Consider the following 21,745-nt stretch of genomic DNA (forward strand, 5'->3'; position numbering starts at 1 on the left):
AGACTTACTGGCTGTTCGGACGATGAAAACGGACTACATCTAGAGTGACGATGCTGTATCAGAGGAGAGCTAGGAAAGGGTGTGTCTAACGCATGGGATCATCGGATTCGTTAATGACAGTTTTTTGGTCAGGAAAGTGAGGGAAATAGACGTTGTTTCTATTGGCTATTACGATTGTTGGTGGACCAGGAGGGGTCTTAGCCGCCCTCGATGGAAGATTGGTGGTGGGAAGCATCGCACGTGTGCAAATAACTAATTTTAAGTGTTTTCCGGACACAAACCAGAGATCTTAGAAATTACTTTTGTAGAAAAGATCCTTGTTCGACCTGAGAAACTTTGTTGAGATTTTCTAAGATTTATGGTCGGTCCTTGAGATTCTTTAGAGTACGCCGTAAGGAGGAGTAGACACATGGCTGCCATGTGCGATGCAAGGCCCCGTCCAGGTAGAGAGTCGGCCGACGTAACAATCTTTTTCACCGTTCTTCTGTTCTACGAGACACTGCACACGCACATACTTCAAAAAATGGCATCAGCATGGCGCAATAAATTCCAAGGAAAACATAATGGTCGTATCAAGGGATGACAACGCGACAAAGCCAGTATTCGCCCTAAGTAACCTTCAATCTACTCATAAGAGCAAACGAAGTAATTCGTCGTTCGCGCTTCGTACACATTCGCACAGCAATTCGTACACATTCGCACACTTATAAACATACTTCTGTTGTTCATAGACTTTTTGAACGTGATAAATGAACGTGTTAAAGTTTCGTTTTGAATAGCCGCCTGCGTGGATTTTATCCTGTTTTTAAGTTTCACGGTATCTTCTTTGGGCCTCTTCCTGATCGTAAACTATACTTACTAGAATTTCTCACAGAAAGTCATTTTTCTGGTTATTAAAAGCAATAATTCACTGTGTAACATCTCCTGATATCCTGTAATCTTCAATAAAAATTCAATTCCTACTGTAGCGACTAATGGCCGTGAAGAAAGTTCCAGAGTTTCAGCGCATGTGCTGGACACGAGGCCTGCGAAATCCGACGTTCGAGACCAGGACATCGTCAAAGAACAAACCCTTTGACTTACGATAAAGCGCAAGTGCCTTCGATAAAGAAATCCGTTTGCCTACCCCAAAAGAAAACTTGCTGTTTCGGGGACCTCGGCATCCTACACAGATGGAAAGGAGAAAAAGAGACACTCGAGAGACACAGAGAGTTGCAACTGATCAGTGAAGTCGAACCAACAGTGACGCACAACAGGTGAGCACGAGAAGAACATCTAATGTCTGCCGCCGTAGCAGCGTTACTTAACGGGTCCGTACCTCGGCATTGTCACGTAAAATCACAAGTTATAACTCGGATTATAAAAAAAAAAAAAAACAAAAGAACAAAAAGGTTGAGCCGAAACACAACTATTAACTTTCTCTTTTTATATTGCACTTTATTATGCACATTTGAGTATACACTGAATTGACACGTATAGATTACACTTTATATAAATTAAGTAGGTAACTGATCTGAGTGTAGAAACCCGATAAAAGATATTGAAAGTTCGAAAGTTGGAAAATCAGTAAAGTTTTGTGACGATGTTATGGCAGAGGAAAGCTAGTGATGGGTGGGTCTAAGGACACGAAAAGAGCTGGTTCGTTAAGGACACGTTTTGACTAGGAGAATGGGGGAAATAGACTTCGCTGTCAATTGGCTGATTTTCTAGGTTGGCAGGCAAGAAAGAGTGCTAACCGCCTGTTACGTCGGCCGACTCTCTACCTGGACCGGGCCTCACATCGCGAACGGGATGGCAACCAGATGTCCGCACATCCTTATTGCGTAGCCTTAAGAATCTCAAGGACCGATCATAAATCTTGGAAAATTCTAGCTAAAGTCTGTCAGATCGAACAAAGATCTTTTTGCGAAAGCGTTTTCTAAGGTCTCTGGTTTGTGTCCGGAAAACACTTAAAATTAGTTATTTGCACACGTGCGATGCTTCCTACCACCAACCTTCCATCGAGGGCGGCTAAGACCCCTCCTAGTCCACCAACAATCGTAATAGCCAATAGAAACAATGTCTATTACCCTCACTTTCCTGGCCAAAAGCTGTCATCAACAAATCCGATGATCCCGTGCGCTAGACACACCCTTTCCTAGCTCTCCTCTGACACAGCATCGTCACTTTCAGCGTAGTCCATTTTCGTCGTCAGAACAGTCAACAAGTCTACCACGGTTCTACCCCTAAATCAGTCCGTTCGTAAAGTCTAACTAACTCATCGTCAAGTCGGGTCATACTTCTGTAACGCATTAACTGTACTCATCGTCAAATACTTGCGACGCTCATAATATTGTACACTCTATTGTTGAATATATACGTCATATTAACTTGTTAACACAGCGTTGATTTCAGTTTAACCACCCCTGTTATCCTAATTGAAACAAGGGGAACGACTCTTTCGCAGCGTCGATTAGCCGAATCGTAGCGAGAATTTACGCCTCTCGCTGGCGCGTTTTCCTCGCGACCGTGTCTCTCCGCGAACGGTCGTAACACCGCCCTTGAGAGAAGGTTGCTAACGGAAGATACCGAACGTGAAGAAACTAACTTCCCGCATGTTCCCGTAATAGGCAAAACTATAAAGAACGCTTGTTTTTGGCCTGAAGGACCTTAACTATGAAAATGGTTTTATGGTGGGTCCTTAAGAATATTGAAGGCACACGGGAAGGATGTGTAGACATCTGGTTGTCATCTTGCCCTCGGTGTGCGGCCTGATCTTTGATGTGGTTGATGTTACAGTATCGTGGCCATACCGGACCCGGGTAGCCCTAGGGCCATGGAGTTTCGGATTTGCTACCTGTATTAGTTAGGCGTGTAGGAGCTTTAACTCGTCTCAGGTCGAACGGGAATTTTTTCCTAACCCTATCGTCTCTTCAGGACGGTTCCAGAGCAATGGGGAAGTTGCTCACCCGCCGACGGCCATCTCAAATATATACAGAGCAAACCCTTGCTTTCCTTCTTCTAATTCCTTAATTAGAATGAGTAGGAGGAGTCAGCCATGATCTCCTATAACACTTCTGTACACGAAGGAACGAAGTTCTCTCCTAATGAATTAATTTTCGAACGTCTGGCGAAGCCAGAGAACCGTCCGGTAGAGTAAAAATCAAAAGAAATATGGAATCAAACTATGTAGATTTTTAAGGGATCTATTTGACAAGATCGATAATGAAAATGATAAGGAGAATTTTTCCTATTATATACAGAATGGGCGTCGTCTTTTATGAACAAGAACAAGGAGAAGAATTCGACGGTCCTTCGGATGGGATAAGAATAAACATAATGTCCGGGCCCTTCTCGCGGGGGCATTCGATTGTTGCATATTCACTACCGTAATCCCCAGGTCGCGATATAGATTGACAAATTTTGAACAGATGTTACGATAATAAAATGAGCCGTGACTCTTTTACAATTTATGACTTTACAATCCGCGGGAAAATAACATACTCAATATTCTGATTTGTGACTCAACATAAATAAAGAACACAAATTTATACGTCCTCTGTACTGCATATCTCGTTGAACATGTAGGAAATCGCTAGTAGAACATCGATTATGAAGATACATTTTACTTGTTATGATATATTAATTTTAGTTTTTCAGCTCTGTATCATATTTGGTTCTAGGCTTGAAAACTTCTTCTCTACTAGTGTTGCTGTCTTTAAGATGCGTTTCTCGCAGTAGGCCTATAGCATTGTACTATATATTCAATATTACTTCATGATTATATTATGAAAATTATGTAAGACAATTTAAATAAAAGACAAATTTGAGGTAACAAACTGATAGAGCATGTCATGTAAAATATGTTGTAATATGAATAAACGATTCACTTTTTATAACATTTCATAGTTTATTTATTTTGTAAAATGCTTCGACGTACTCATTTTTTTATTATTTTTATGCAAAATTATGTTATTCTCCTACAACACTTGAACTTTGTAATTTAATTCTCTCAAGTTAACTTACTGTTTAAAATTGACTTCCCTCTGCACAAACATTTAAATTTACAATATTTTCTGTATCCAACACTCCGATTCGATGAATATGCGGAGCAGTTCAAGGCTTGAATTTCGAAACAGGTCCCGTGCACCACTGTTAGGCGTTAAGTAAGCCATCGTAGGGTCTTAGTCGATAAGTCTGACACTACCCCGACATTGTCCATGAGGATCTCCTCGCGAAAGAAAAAGTTCAATCTAACAACGAAGGTCATCATCCAGGTTGATACACGTTCCCCTTTCGAATACACGTCAAAAGAAGTGTCTGCTTTCATAAGTTGGGATCACTATAAGCATCTTCGATCAGCATTCTATTCTTCTGTCTTAAAATAATACAGCATGCTCAAATATACTACAACCTGCTACGATATACTGCAAGAGCGATATAGGCAATTGTGACCGAACACAGAAGATCAGGAACGATAGCGTCATAAGCAGCTTGTTCCTTTTTGTTCCTTATTTGGATTTTTAGCTTTCCTCCCTTGCATTAATCAGCTCTTCGTGTTGTATCTGTTTCGTTTTCTTTTTCCACCTACTTAGGGGCTCGTTTCTTGGAATCTGCGGACGCAGTACGTAGTTGATCTTCATCGAGCAACCTTGCCAATACGCATCGTCGTTCGCCACTCGCTCATTTGAAGAGGTTCGAGAGGCAACGATTCTGATTTATTTTCCTCTAAACGTCATCATCTCGAAAGTATTCCTATTACAGCATGTATATATTTCATGATATGGAGTAATATCATATGATGCTACTAAAAACATACATCGACTTCATCAGACGTTCATATAGATCAACTTTTTGATGTCCGAATTTACTACAGTGCGACATATGATTAAGTAATTTCACAAAAGGACCCGAGTTAAAAATTTGGAAGGGGTTCCATTTCAGGAATAGGTTATGCAGAACAATAAACTCCATACATTTTAGGGCAGACCATATGAGATGGTTGTCCCAATAGACCAAAATGCCAACAAGAACATCTTACAGGATTTTCAAATCCAAGTCGAAAATACATTCATAAGCAGTTGCAATTTTCATACAGCGATGATTGATTTTAGTCTCGTATGCAAGCACTAAATATGTTTTCGCTTGAAACCTTTTTGACTTCAGGTGTCTTTAGGTTTTTCTTTTTTTTTTTTTTTTTTTTTTTTGCATATTATCTATTGACAGTCTTGAGTGCAGTGACGTTGGTTTGAAAATTTTGGCTCGGCTCGACACCTGTGCTTTGATGAGAAACGTAATTGTTGACAATACATCTGTTCGGTTGGAATGTACTACTGCACTGATGCATTGTATCGATTGTATTGTCACCTACACCTGTATTGTGACTATAGCCAGTTTTCAATGGTACGAGGAGTATTTTAACTCGTACAAGGACGACTGCAACGATATAAAGGAGGAAATTACGGAGTGCGTTGCCTGCAGCCAAAGCAGTGAAACTTTGTGCTCCTGTTTAGCGACTGGAGGTCAAATTACGCGAATTGCATGATTCTGTACAAGAAAATGGAAGCACATGTGCAAATGCCGCATATTTATCGAAAAATAGGTTGTTCATAAGATTTTCGATTTTCAAATATGTTTGAGGTGTTCATTAATTTTCTTCAAGAAGCTTTTGAATCTTACAACCTTTTCCATTGCAATCTCACTGCGTATAGTTTTGTTTGTATTACACAAGCAAACGTTTCATTTGTTCGTTTATCCAAATTGAAACTTGATATTATTTTATATTATTGTTGCTATATTACATTGCACAATCCTTGTATTAAGAGAAATATGTTAAAATTCTGGATATAGTTTCCTTACAGATAAAACATGATTCTCCATTCCAAGTATGCAAGTGTATTTGTTTGTGAAATAATGAAAATCTCGTCCTCACGATTAGAAAATTGACGTACTGCATTGCATATCTGACGAAAATAATTGGGTCCATTTCCTTGAGTAACGTTGTTACAAAACTGCGTACTATTCACGCGATCATGTGATTTGAGTGCACAAACGAAAGATTGGAATCGTTATAGTTTTCTTCTTTTTATATATATATCTGTATATAATTTTGCACGTTTTAAGCGAATCACGTTGTTCATCTTTTCGCCGTTACTATGTAAAACTCCAAAACGCAAAGTTTTTTGCTAATAATTATTTACGAGTCTGCCAAATTATTCAAATTCCCCATCACATAAATAGATATCACAAGTTCAAAACGTTGCTGTGTCATTGTCCAATCTGCATAGAGTTTTCGACGATATGATGACCAATATCTATATGTTCACACTTGTTATAGATATCTTCAACATATGCAAATATACGACAAGTTATAATATAGTAGATAATACATTGTTGGCAGGAACTTCCTGCATATTCTACAATTCCGTTCATCTGGACGGATTGCATTCGAGTCGGATTCTTTTTTGCTAAATCGCTAAATACAACTTTTCATTAATGTTTTCATTATATTTATACATTGTATACTGTACACGTATCATTATGAATTCTATACGTTTTTCTTTCAGTTGAGATATAAATGATATTTAACGTTGCAGTGTTGCACGTTGCAAATGCTTATATCGTTGCAAAGTACATTGTACGATGTATCGCAAGATCTACTATTTTAGCAAATCTTTTTTTGTCGATGCGACTGTTCCCTGCTTTTTCTTGTTTTATATTTTCTAGCACTTCTAAACAATTATGTTTCTATCTTTTCATTTCTACTAACAAATTTTGTAACTTCTATGACGGTATAATGAATTGTTTACTGTAATAGTAGAATTCTGTCAATTTTAATATTACTTAAAATTTTCCCTTGAAGAAAGACGTACTTATTTCCAAAATTTAGTAAGAAATAAAAGAATGAAATTTTGGGTAGACTTGTACTCTATTAGTTTGCTTTCAAAATACCTCAACAGTAATTAATAAAAGATGTAATAAGATTCCTTCTATAACTTTCATAATTTATTACAATGATTTTCCGTATGCTTTCCGTGACATGCATAACTTGTAGAATATAAAATTTAGAAAACATAAACTTGTAAAATTTGTATAAATATTGAGTATGTTCTCATTTCTCATTGAATTCTGTATCAAATGTAATGTCAGTTTATAACATAACCAATAAAAGTGTGTTAAAAAAAAAAAAAAAAAAAGAAAACGAAAGAATGGGAAATGCAAAACAATAAAATAGACGTAGTTGTCAGTAATGAGGAGTATTGGTCGAGATTCCAGGGCTATGTCAGAGCATTATGTTAACCAGACAAGCGCAGGAGAAGAACATCGAGAGACAGACAAGATTAAGAATAGGAAGATGAAAAGATGAGAGGCACACCCAAAGAGAAGACCAAGCCTGAAGTAATGTCGAGAGGTATTTTAGAGGGGCTGATAAAGTGAATCGGCCGATATAATAGCCTCGACTTCGACGCAAGGCGGTGAGTTTGTCTTCGCTTGCCATTGTTGCCGCGGATTCTGGATTGGCGATTGCTTCGCGATATAGGCGTTTCTTCTCCGAAGGTAGCTCGTTTTGTAGCATCGTATCGTAGTTGTTGGAATCGGTAGGTTGGATTCACGTGGCACTGTATGGTAGTAGGTGTCACTGATGTGCCTCGGACTCGCCTCTCTTTCCAACGCGACAAACAACTTGAAACCGCGTATCGTTCAATGATTCAAGAATATCAAGAATACCTAGATTTGGGCCACATGACGAAAATCACCACTGATCACCCCACAAGCAACGGATATTATTTACCATACCACGGCGTGATCAAGGAATCGAGCGAAACCACCAAACTCCGGGTTATGTTCGACGGATCGGCATCAAGCACCACCGGAGGTTCATACCGGTCAGGAGGATTTTGTTGAAATATTATTGAGATTCCGGTGGCATCAATACGTCCTTACCGGCGATATCGAAAAAATGTGTCGGCAATTCATCGTACGTCCAGAAGATCGTAAATATCAAAAAATCTTGTAGCGTGCCGATAACGAAGAGATCGAAACTTGCAAACTCAATACCGTAACATTCGGTCTCTCCGCAGTCCCGTATCTAGCCATTCGGTGCCTTAAGCAACTGGCAGAGGTCGAGGGACATCGGTTTCCGCGCGCAGCGCAGATCCTGCAGCGGGATTTCTACGTCGACGATGCGCTGACCGATACAAAAGACGAAGCTTTAGCAGTTAGAACCGAACTCACGGAACTGCTAAAGCAAGCCGGCCTAAATATCCGTAAATGGGCATCGAACGACCGGGATCTGCTCCAAGGATTATATGAGCAAGACACCAAAAAAAATTACATCTCGGCGAGTCATTAACATTAAAAACACTCGGTGTTCTTTCGAAATTAGCCAACGATTCCAACCTCTATGCGATCAAATTCGAAATGCGAAAAATTCAAGTTCTCCGACTCCTCCCCGACCAGTATGAATAAACGGACGCGAGCAATTATTATCCGAGTTATTATACGAGTTATTACCTGAGTTATTACACGAGCTACTTATTCGAGTTATTATCTGTGATTAACGGAGTATACGAGTTATCGAGTTATCTGCGAGCGTTCATACTCTATCTTTGCAAATACGTTGTATCTATCGACGGTATTTATATACTTATATTTACTTAATTTATTCCAAATATATTTGACGGGTTGCAGCAGCCATCTCTCTCTCGTTATTTCATTATTTTATAATATTGATCCTCACACAATCCACAACACTACTACAACGAGCCTGAGCATTGAAGGTAGATTGAGATGAATCCCTTCCAACAGACTTACACACTGAATGGAACAAGTACCATGCACAGTTGCCGTTGCTACACAGTGTAAGATTCCCGCGGAAAGCCATCATAGAATCTGCAACAGAAATTTAACTGCACGGCTTCTGTGACGCTAGCGAGAAGGCATATGGCGCCTGCGTCTACCTCAGAACCACTAATCTTGGCAACCATGCCTGAACTCGACTCCTCACGACGCGATCAAAAGTAGCGCCGCTCAAATCGCTGACCATACCACGGCTCGAATTGAGCGGAACACTTCTTCTTGCTTCCCTGATCACCTCTATACAGTAGGCCCTAACGATCAAGGTCTCCCGTATATCAAGGTCGATCGTATATTGAACCGATCCCACCATCGTGCTCCAGTGGATCAAGTCCTCGCCGTACATCTTAAAAACCTTTGTGGCGAAGGCCGAGATACAAACTAAGACCAACACCACCGACTGGCGTCATGTGTCTAGCGTCGATAACCCAGCGGATCTTATCTCCCGAGGTCAGACGCCCAAGGAATTCCTGCGTCCGACCATTTGGAAAAAGGGACCAGAGTGGCTCCAGCAGAACGAACATCGGCCGTCCTGGAATCCAACACCGTTGGTCGAAGTCCCTGAACAGAAAAGGTCGACCTGCTTGATCATGAACACCATCGACCATGCTACGAACTTATACGAGTCGCAAAAACTAGGTATTGAAAACCCACAGAATTTGTTTAGATTGACTGTGACAAATAAAAATACAATGAAAAGATTTTTTGGGCTGATTCTATGGATGGGTCTGGTTAGACTATCATTTTTACGTTTATATTGATCCCACGATCCTGCATATACGCAAACTTTTCTGAAAAAGATAATGTCAAGAAGTAGATTTGAAATGTCATGAATGCTGAATTTTTCAACCAATAGGCAGACAGATGTTTCGAAACTTTATGCAAAATACAATAACTAATGGATAACATGGAAATAAATTTCCAAAAATATTATCATCCATTTAAAACTGTGTGTATCGATGAATCTTTGATACCATTTCGTGGTCGCATGTGGGGACACATGAGTCGTAGGACGAGGCGCAGCGAGAGCGACTCATGTTGTTGTTGTGCGTCGGATCACGATTACTGCTTCCATACACATAAATAAAGCTACATTATCTTTAGCCAAAAACAATGTCGCCGTTGAGGGCAACCGTCGTTGCAAAACGAATTTGAATCTTCCGACTCCTCCCGACCAGTATAAATAATCGGACATGATCACGAGCGAGATTATTATCGAGCGAGTATTGAGTTGATTTAGCGAGCGAGTATTGAGTTGATTTAGCGAGCGAGTTTATGAGTAATACGAGTAAGCGTTTACTGTGATATAAAGCTTTAGCGAATCTTCGTAGTGTACCTACAAGCGATTTACTTCACCGGAAATAAATCTCCAGTAAGGTCGTCTATCGACGTTGTACTTTATTTTAAAGAATTAATTAAAAATATATTGGACGGTTGCAACAGTAAACAACCTAATAATTTCTGCAATCCAAAACACAACATCCTCATCCGCTACATCGGTGACCCCGACGTAAGAACAGGAAACAACTAAAAAATTGAAATGGCGTCAGATAATAAACAAAGTTCAACCATCCAAGCGTTACGAGTACCGCCCTTCATGCCTACGAAGATCGAACTGTAGTTCTCCATACTAGAGAGGCAATTCACGGATACCCAAATCACCAACGATAAAGAGAAGGCCACAGCCTTAATATACTGTCTCGAGCCTCAATATCAAGGAACATTGGAGGAGATTATAAAGAAACCTCTGGCCACAGGACAATACGAAAAACTAAGGTACGAATTAATACGCATACTAGAAGAAAATGACGATCGAAACCTTCGCAGTTTTACCAGGATATCAAAAATCGCGCCGGTCCACATGTATCCGATAAATTCATCCTCACCATGTGGAGAAATCGACTGCCAGATCGTTTAAGAAAAGTACTGACCGTGATGGATGATTGGGGTGTCGTCAAATTAACTCGAGCCGCGGATAAGGCAGAAGAAGCATACGTACGAAACAGTCGCGCGAACAAGACAAGCAGTTACCCAGCTGCCGGCGCAAAGCGAGAACACAATTGACTCCCTGGCCATGGCACTTAATGCCCTATCAAAAAAGGTAGATGCGCTGGCTATCGACAAACATCGTCGGTCACGCTCATCTTCGCGCAGGTGGACCCGGTGAAACGGAAACAACCGTCCGTAAACGCGGCGCACGACGACGGTTTAAAGACACGCCGCATTTTCGTAAAAGATATTGTAACGCGTATATCCTATTTAGTGGACACCGGTGCAGACACCTGTGTATATCCGCGCAGTAAGATCCGTGGACACACGAATAAGTCGGGATATGAACTGTACGCGGCTAATTGAACGCGGATCGCTACGCACGGCACCTTCATCGTCTCCCTTAACCTATCGCTATGTCAAGCGTTCAAATGGCGTTTTATAGTGGGCTGATGTGCAAACGCCTATTATCAGTGTCGATTTCTTGAGTCATTACGGGTTGCTCGTAGACCCACGCAACAGACGGTTCCTCGACAAAAACACTCGGTTATCAACCAAAGGATTCCCTTAACGCCTTACCTAACCCCACTTAGCGTCGATTAAAACAATCATCGGAGATACACTATATCATAAAATCCTGGCGGAATTTCCTGACCTGACGAGACCGCCAGTGTTTCGAAGAAACAGTATACGGCATGGGGTGGAACACCACATTAATACGACGTCCGGACCGCCCCTCCATGCCAAACCACGCCGCCTCGCCCCCGATCATCTCAAGCTGGCGAAGGCGGAATTCGAAGTTATGATCGAGCAAGGCGTGATGCAACCATCGCAAAGCCCGTGGGTATCACCCTTACACATTGTGCCAAAAAAGGACGGAGGAATTAGACCGTGCGGCGACTATCGGGCAATGAACGCTCGCACCATCCCGGACAGATACACACCACCGCATATAGAAAATTTCGCGCAGAATTTGCGTGATAAGCGTGTATTTTCGAAAATAGACCACGTTCGCGCGTACCGTCAAATTCCCATCGCAACGGAAGACATAAAGAAGGCGGCGATTACTACGCCCTTCGGACTTTTTGAAGCGACCAAAATGATGTACGGGCTTCGAAACGCCGCACACTCCAAGCGCGTCTCACTTAGGAGAAACGTTACGTTCAAATTGACGGGGAAATCCTCATGAAGTAACGTCAAAGAAATTAAAACGGGGAAAAATTATTGCAAAAGGACACAAAGGTGGAATAATCATTGTAAAATGGAAAAATAAATGGAACTTCTTACTTTTTTATTAAAATTTGTAGTGGATCATAATGCAGGAAAAGCAGCAGTTGGTATATCTGATCAAATGAGTGTCTATAATAATTCGTTGCGAAAATGACATGGTATGAGTAGCTAGCCTATGAGCTCTGACTAATGTTGCTGTTTTCAATGGTTATATTTTATATAAAAATATTAACAAGAAAAATACGAAAGAATCACAGAATTTCGAAAGAAATTACCTGTCCACCTAACAAATTGTCGGGATGAAGAAAGTCCAAGTAGCAATACTGTAAATATACCTTAAATATCTCGTATATCACAAGCTGCAACAAAAAATTGGGAGAGCATCTAAAGTTCGAAGATATTGAAAAAATCCTACGAAGACAATGTAGCATGATTTGGACGAGATATTGGCAGAAAATTGATAAAACAAGTCATAACACGTTTTCAGCTGATAAATATTTGGCGATTGAATTTTGTACACTTTAGAAAATTGAGAAAAGTTATATTTCCTCAAAGCTTCAAAATCGTATACTCAATTGTACATAAATAAATTCAAAATATTCAAGTTACGAGATCATAAATTACTTTCTCTATCCTTTATCATCAATTGTCTATTTCCATCAAGTCTGTTTTCTATTTCCACCGGATTCTCTTTTCCATCATGCGACTCGAATATAAGAAGCCCCGGTACCCCAAGAGTGCAACCCCATAAGTAATCTCCTTCTAACTCTCCAACTTTCTGCAGCTACATACTACGTCTCTTGGATATCGAAAGAAACGGCTTCTCTCCACTTTCGAATATCGCGAATTAATAACTTCATTTCGCTTCACGGCAGATTCTGTCCAAACATCACCGAGCGAAATTCAAAATCTCTGCCGACCGCTTTAAACAACTAACAACCTATTATCTGGACTCCAACAGTCGCGTTTTATACGTTCACTTGTTGCCGAGAAGTTCATGCCAACATTATTAACTGTGTACTGAAACTAGTGCTTTCTGTTCCCTTTCCAAAACTGATTAGGCGAAAATTTAAGCTCCTGGCGTACCAATAAAGTGCCGTACATATGTCTGAAAGGACAAACTGTAACTATTACCGGCTATTTCATACATAATTCAGTGGTCTGCCTTTCCTTCCTTTCTTGTTTAATTTCTCCAACCTAACCCCCACTCCATGATGGTACAAAACGCGGACGAGGATCTCCATAATCCTTACGCATTCAGGGAGCAGAAATTCAGCAGAGATCACAAAATGTAGAGCATTTGAACGAAAACCGAATCAAATGGGGACCAGGTAATATGTATGAGATACAAGTGACCGAGTGCCGAGTCGGACTGGTGAAATGGTCAACGGGAAAATTCGTACTTGACTCAGACATAAACAATCAAATAGGTACTGAATCCTAGTTCAAGGTCGAGAACGCAAAAGTCAATTCAACCAAGGGGAAACCAAATGGAAGAATAGTCTGCTGCTCCCCCATTCAATTAATGAAAACATCAGTAACTGATACCAAATGCCACACTCAAGAAAACCAGGAAATCGAACGAAGCGCGCAAACGATAAGTCCTACATATATACATAAAAATGCGCATATTACAGGGCAACAGTTCACTTTAATATTTTCTTGACACGCGTTCGATCTACGAGTGTGTAAGCATACCAACAAATGATATCTCATCAAAAAAAGGAAGCGTTATGTTCGCGCAACATATCTTCATTCATATTTATTTAGAGATCATACGCTCAATTTAGACTATGGAGAAATTAGGACCAACGCGAAGCAGAAATTCTTTAAACAAAAGTCTCATGAACACCACGATTTCCTCCTATTTGCCAGTACTAATTTTTCCCCAACTTCCGAGATGTGAAAAGGGTAGTAAGAAAGGTTAGACGGGTTCGGTTGGTCAACAGATTCGCTACGGGGAATCTCTGCAAGATTGGGTATCGAAATCACACGCATCGCCGACTTCAGTAACTCAGCGGTACATCGAATTGCTATTAAACATTATTTCACATTACCTTTTGACCCTCGATGATCCATCTGGCCAGAAGAATTAGATTCTTGGTTCGTCACAAGAAACTTAACTTCAATTTAATAGCCTTTTTAAAATGTCATGCTTTCTCAGATAGAGTCTACACGTAGATGCCGTTCTTATTACACTAAACAGTCATAAGTCATAAGTCATAACGTATACAGCTCGATGTGGGTGTACCCTTTTTGAACTAAGAATGCGGATTCGTTGTTCACACTTTTCGGTAGAAAAGTTCTAGCCAATGTTAAGAAACAAAATACAAGGAGAAAGTCTCCTGCAGATGTGGCTCATGGGTGTCCTTGTTCCTGGAGAAAAACCACCTACTTCGCTGGGCACATCTGCTTTCTCCGTAATTGGTAAGAGCGTGCAAAAAACCAAAGGACTGTTTAAGGGACCATCCATAAACCGAAGATGTTTATATGAATCGAGTTTAATAACTAACAGATGTGGTTTATGATGGTTCCTTGAGTCTATTGCGGGTCAGTGTGACGATGGGTAGGCCTCGACGGCCTGACCGTGAGGGACGTCGCACGGACCATCTCGCGCAACGTAACACAGTATGTCCATTTTAAGTGTATACGCGCTATTATTTCTATACGTATAAAAAATAGGGGAAAAAGTTTTATATAGAAATTGAATGGTATCAAGAGGGGCTCGTACTCTTGTTATTAAGCGCTGCAACCTATGAGCGACAATCGGAATTTGAAATAGATACATCGCTAGAAAAGTAACAACAAATACAAAGAAATTGGTTTCGAGAGCTTTTTGTAGCGTTTTATTTTTTCGCCAGTAGTATACTACGTTATTTCCTAACGTTTGAGATCGTATTTCAACTAAAGTATATAATTCTAAAATTTAGTTTTGTTAAAGATTAGTTTTGGTGCACATTACTTCTATTTTCATATTCAAAACTGGCAATCCTGTTCTCTCACTTCTTGAACTCTCACGCTCAGAAAATGGTTTCCTGCCTAATTTCATACCCCGACAAAGATACGCAGGAACGAAATCCTGAACGTGTTTATCAGAAGGAAATCCAACATAGAGTTATCGAGTGAAGTTATCAAACCTGTGAACTGTTTTATATATGACAAAAAGTTTTTAAATGACGCGGGGGAAGGAAAGTGAGTTAGGCGAACCCCGTGTTTCAGATAGTACTATGAGCTGTGCACATCTATATCACAAATTAAAGATGTGATTTTTGTAAAGATACAAGATCTGTATCAGTTCTATAATATAACATATTTCGCTGAACAAGGCATCCCCTCACAAAGTAAAATCTGCTTTTTGGCGCTCACTTTATTATTCGAAAGAAAGGGAAGATATTTCAGAATATAAAAAATTGCAGGGAACAAATGCTTATGAATGCTGTATCAACCACCAGAGAAAAGTGCAGGAAAATTGAGGATAGACGCTGTGACTGAAATGTTTTTGCTTTCAAAAAAATTACATTGCGTGAAATACGCGAATCATATCGATAACGGTGATACAATGACATTTAAAACATTAAGCGCGAAGCTGATTTTGATGTGCTCTCCGTTCAAGCAGCGTGCAGATGTGGCCGTGGGAGATGCGAGTTAAAGTATAAGCACATCGCAGTGACGATTTAGTTTCACTTTATACAAATTATAAATGGAAAATAACGAGATGGGGTACTCATTTCAAGTGTGAAAATAAAGTTAAGACAGTAGTGAAGTTGTTTATCAAAAGTTTACTAGAAGTATCCAGCAGAATTCTTCGTTGACGGAATAAAGAAACTTGTCACGCGTAGCCAAATATGGATTGACGTAAATGGCAATTATGTTGAAAAATAATTAACATATTTTATAGGTAATGAATTGAATTTTAATTTCCTTTCTGTTTCATTTCAGTCAACCGTCGTAGTTCCCATTAAGAACAGAACTGCGGCTTCGTATCTCGGAAAATAATGTGAAAAAGAATTGTTTGTGTTGTTCGATGATTCCGTTAAACGAAATAATGTTAGCGTCCATATATCTTTTGTGCGTTCATGTCTACAAAAAAAAGCTAATTACATACATTAAAGGAAGGGGTTTAAAACAGGCGGATTTTTCGGCTACGTTCTTATACTACAATATAAATATACATAACAAATAAGTATATAAAAACAATATATATAAATAATATATACATACGTTCACCGCGGAAAGTAAGCTGACATCCTACAATATGACCTGTTTGATGAGAGATTCGGAGGTAAACGAAAGATTCGTCCTCCCAAATCGGTTCTTTGTTGCTATTATTATTCTTCTTTATCTACCAATTAATCGAAACTCGTGCTTGTAAACAACAGTGGTGTAATCATCATCGTAACGTTTCATATCATATAAAAAAAGTATTAACCTATGTATGTCGAAAAACTGTTAATTTAGATTATACCTTACGTTTAATTTGTCGTATGAAAGATAAGCATAGGACACGAAGCGGTATTGTGTTTACGTTGAAACAAACGAAAGACAAGGACAACGTAAACACAAGAGCAGCGTTTCGCGTCCTTACGTGACTTTCATACGACGAATTCAAGTTAAGATATCTGGTGAGCTAACAGTTCTTTCTTTATAATTTTTTTATAAGGAATACAAAGATAGACCGGCAAATGTATTAAAAAATATATGGTTCCATTTGCAAAAATGAAGTTGAAATGGGACCCTACTACTGGATCTACAAAAAAGTAATTTGCACCGTATGTGATGTCTTTTTTCGAACTAAACAATTTTTGTTAAAACTTTGTCTGATAACATCAATATCACGTGATATATTCTACCGATTATTGTTTTGCCATTGGTTAAATATTGAGGTTATGTTTCTATGTATAATAAAATATCTACATATAAAATACATATAAAAATTGAAAGTTTAAGACGATTTTATAGATACCAGACTCGGTATATTATTTAAATCATGTCCATATCTAATTGTAATGACTTGTAACAGAATCTAAGAACTAAGATTTGTTTTCTTTCATTCATAATTTTTGGTTAATAAATACGAAAGATAACGAATAAATATACTGTATCACTTTTCTTAAATGAAACGATGCATTTTGCGATTAAAATGCAGACATTATAGCAAATAATACAGTAATAGTAGATAATCTAAAAGAAGTAGGGAAACGACTTACCATAACAGCATGGAAAAGAATTTATGAAGAATTGCGTTATTGGAATAGGCTTCTTTGTCTATCACGAAGTGCATCAGAGGAGGATTCTTAAACAAATTTCGTAAAAAAATTACTATCTATCAGATAAATACAATACTAGATTCGAAGAATAATTAATATTACGTTAAATTCTGTTATTAGTAACCATTATCGATGACCGACTTTATTTTTGGTTCTGAATAAGCATTATCTTTGATGAAAACATTTTTTAGCGGAAGAAAATAAAATAGGAAGAACGACCTAACTTTTACATAAAAAGATATAAACAATACGTTTAATTAAAACTAAAACATAAATATGTATATCATCACTCTTACTTTAATATAACTGTATAAATGCAAGTAGTACATTAAAGACGAAAAATATAATAAAGATAAGAAAAAAGAAAAATAAATAAGAAAACTGTATAGGTTTCTACGACTTACTTCCACATGTGGAATAATCTATCTGGTTGCTGTGTGACCCATCCTAGAGACAGAACAAAGTTATTAGATTAAAATAATCCACAGAAAGTTTATAATTCATAAAATTTACAAGTATAAAGTATTTATCCTGAATAAATTCTTTTTATAGAAAATTGCAAGTCAAATTTTGAATAACAAGACTTTATATTTTATCTAGCAACTAGCACTTCTTACCAATTGCACAAACACTTGCTAAACACAAACATTAGCACATGCACACTACCGCGTTTCGAATATGAAAGACCGTTGAACACTACCGTCCCTAATAAAGGCAGATTCGTACTGCTTGTTCATTGTCTACGCTTCTGGACTTCGAGCAGATTCTATACGTTGCGCAAATGTCTCTGCGCCGATTATATAAGGTTGTCCGAAAAGTGTCCTTTTTATACAGACACATCTTTTACAACAACGCATCTTTATACAAACATGAAACCTAATGTCTCAAACGTTGTGATTTTTATCGTGATAAAATAAAATGGATCGTACGTAATTCGATAAAATAATATAAAACGAAAGATGTTGTGCATCCATTATTTTCTTATAAAACGAAACAAATTTTTCGGACAATCTAATATTTCAATTTTACTACAATAAACTAAATAAAATAACGACTTTAAATCTCGAAAATTGTCACTATTATGCTGCTGGTTTTTATACAGATATTATATATCAAAGAGGATAAAATATGCAAATGCAAAATATATTCGAACTATGTAATAAATGTACAATATTTTACAGAAAATAATTTAATGATTTTTATCCTCTGAAGCGTATGTAATGCTAGAGATATTTGGCAAAAAATGGAGGCTACATCTGCAATCGCTACTGAAAATTGTGTAACTGCTACACACATACGTAAGTATAATACATGGCATAAACCGCTATAATGCTTATAGCTATATCGAAGAAGATACTCTATACGTAACAATTCTCTAATCTCCACATGACCAAACCATGACCCTAGAGAACAGTGTATACAAAGCCGTATTATGCATGTACGATGTATATGTACATATTTTGCTCACTGTCAACAATATAGAAGAAGAGTACTTTTACGTATCCCCACAACAATATTTTAAAAGCAATTTTTATATCTCAATACTTCAAATAGAGAAGGTAATACCAGAATTCTACAGGATATTTTGTTGTACGTAACGAATATAACAGGGACAGAATTAGCAAACAAGAAAAGAAGTTTATATAAATATACATATACGCGATGTGATCTCATTTTCGAGTTATTTGTAGTTTATTTTGCTATTATTCGTCTTTACCAGTTGTAGAGCGATACATTGAAATCAATTCATAAGAGAGAATTTTTTATTGCATAAAGATGAATAAAAAGTTTCTCTATAATGTATCGAACATAATTATTTAGAAAAAAAAGAAAAACGGACGAATAAATGTTCTTTTTAAAGAGAAATTAATGAATAATAAATAAGAATGGAAATAAAATTTTAGATAATAAATGATTTAAAAAGTTTCCGGTAGCTTGAATTTCCATGATATGCTGTAGAAATCAACATTTTCAACACTTCTTCACACTACATGTATATCTCTAACAAAGTCGCAAGCATAGCTGATACGTTCGCCGCTTTGTTCGTTGTGTGGCATGACGATTTGTTTATTTACATCCATTAGACATTGATGTTTTCGTCTTGGAACTCTACATTCTGAATCTAACAATAATTAATTATTTACAACTGCGTATTCGAGACTGTAAGAATCATTGCTGATAATGGCTGAAATGTATTTAACTTGAAATAATAACAATAAAATATAAAGCTCAATATAAACTGTAATTTAAAAGACTTAGATTATTCTAAACCTAACTCGTATCATTAGTAATAATAATTTTTATTACGCAGTTCTGCAAGCGGCTATAATTCGAACGATCCGTGGAATACCCAAGTTCGCCCAGTCTTCGTTTATATATTGCATGTAAACGGTAGATGAGAGTTAGGTTTTCATTAGCTTCTTAAATTCGGCCACCGCAAAGTAGTTGACAAACAATACGAACATATACAGTGCTACAGACACACAATTATATGTATCATTCACTGTAGTGGTGGTACCGACAGATTTTTGCAAAGATCTCGCAAAGTAAGGCCGAGTAGTGGTAACATGCAAAGGAAAAACTTGTTTACGACATAGTGAAAAATCACCGAAATCCACGCTCCCATGTTGATATTAGTCTATGTTCATTATTTACTTTCGGTGAAACTGTAGAAATACTGACTTAACTTCAATTTCGATGATTTTTGCGTATGTCGTGCAAATCGATATTTTGTACAATCTTTTCCTATACATACAAGTTCACTATACATACATACAACTGAACTTGCTTAATTAACCAGATAACTTATTTAACTTAACTTAATTAACGAAAAACTACCGTTATCGCTTGAGTGAATTCTGCCTATAGTCGTGCGTCCGTGCAATATATGCGTCGGTTGCTACCGGATACAATATTTTGTTCATAGTATATGTAGGTATGATAGAGCAGGTGAGTATTACGGGAGATAGAAATATTAGTCAATTGCTAGGTAAAAAGAGACGTCCGCTTAAACTCGCTGACTAAGCTCTTGTCACGTCGGAGACACAAAAGATCGCGAAATTAACAGATCGCCGGTGATGTCCTCGCGCCGCGGCACGAACGAAATGATTCTTTCACGAATAGGGTGAAGGAAATAGAACTTGATACGCAAAGATTAGATTTATTGCAGAAATCCAACAGAGTGACGGTTACAACAGATAGCTTCGAAATGCTACAACAGACTGTATTTACGCTGGTTTGGGAAGGTCCCTCTACCGAAGATCTAGTCCCTTTGGAGGGGGTCTCGTTAGTCTATTGTTTCAACAGATGTGGCATTCAGAGTGTTCGGTATATTTATTTACTAAGTAGATGGTTTCCTTGAGTGTGTGACATTCCCCCCTTCTTAGATTTGCTTTGCTCCGTTGAAGCGTATGGTTCTGGTGGGTCGTCTGATTTGGATGACCCCGCTATCTTCATCATCTGCAATGTTTTGATAAGTAACCGTCCTTGGTGCTGTTGATGTTTGATCGACCCTGTTTACTCGAGCGGTAGGACAGAGTATTCTGATACATACATTTTCGGGAAGTGATCGGTGTAGACATTCGAAAAGTTTACATTTGTACATTTTTCGTAGGAATGATAATATAATGGTTTCCTGTCTGCAAAGGCACGAACATCAATCCTTCCAATTTGAAGACAGCAGTTGGGCAAGTTTTGACTGTCTGTTGATTATTAATTAATTCTGACCCGCATTCTGGTGAATTTTATTGCGTTCGGTTGAATTCTTTTAGAAATGTGGATGATTGCTGTTCGTTTACAATAATTGTCTAGGTAGTGACTATCGGCAAAGATGTATTGTTCTGAGTTGGTTAATATCAAGTCAGTTTCCATTATACAGAATTACAGGGAATACAGAGATTTGTTTGAAAGGTATCGGATAAATTTTAGTTATTTTACATTCATTGTTTTCCTAACGTGACAGTGTTAAAAATTTCGTCGATGTATACCAAGAAAATGTTGGCGTAATTTAGTGGTTTTACTACTAGATTGCTTTTAATGTATTCGAGTACTGTAATGATCCATAGTTACTCTAACTACTCATAGTTACTCTTGCTAATAGTTGTTGGTGTTAATACCTGTTGTCTTAAGCATGAATATAAATCTTCGAACGAGTTAATTTTTAGATACCGTATGTATCGTTTTGCGTCACCGGTAATTCTTTGGATTAGTATGAGATCTAATAATAGTTCTCTGTCACTTGCCTTGCACCTAGCTCTTACTTTACGGACCAATAAGATGAAATCTTCAACGCCTACGTCATCTCGACGCCGTAGTGTCTCGACAGTTTGTATGACCTTGTCTGTGTCGAGCCCTTGGTCTTCGTTGTGGTCGTTTCTTTGTCTAGTCGTAACGTGATTAATTCGTTGTCTTCGTGAAACATTTGG

At 38.1% G+C, this 21,745-nt stretch overlaps 2 long non-coding RNA genes across 2 annotated transcripts in view; one reads left to right on the forward strand and one right to left on the reverse strand.

Annotated features, from left to right (window-relative positions):
- Positions 1-21,745, forward strand: part of LOC139996508 (uncharacterized) — a 289,415-nt gene that overhangs the window by 77,501 nt on the left and 190,169 nt on the right. The gene's annotated exons all lie outside the window — the stretch shown is intronic.
- LOC139996511 (uncharacterized) lies at positions 15,713-18,321 on the reverse strand. Its single transcript, XR_011802267.1, has 5 exons — positions 17,939-18,321; positions 17,726-17,768; positions 17,255-17,347; positions 16,276-16,413; positions 15,713-16,134 (listed from the first exon to the last, which is right to left on the reverse strand). It is a non-coding gene; the product is annotated as an uncharacterized lncRNA (long non-coding RNA).

This window comes from Bombus fervidus, chromosome 18 (genome assembly GCF_041682495.2).
Source record: "Bombus fervidus isolate BK054 chromosome 18, iyBomFerv1, whole genome shotgun sequence".
NCBI lineage: Eukaryota > Metazoa > Arthropoda > Insecta > Hymenoptera > Apidae > Bombus > Bombus fervidus.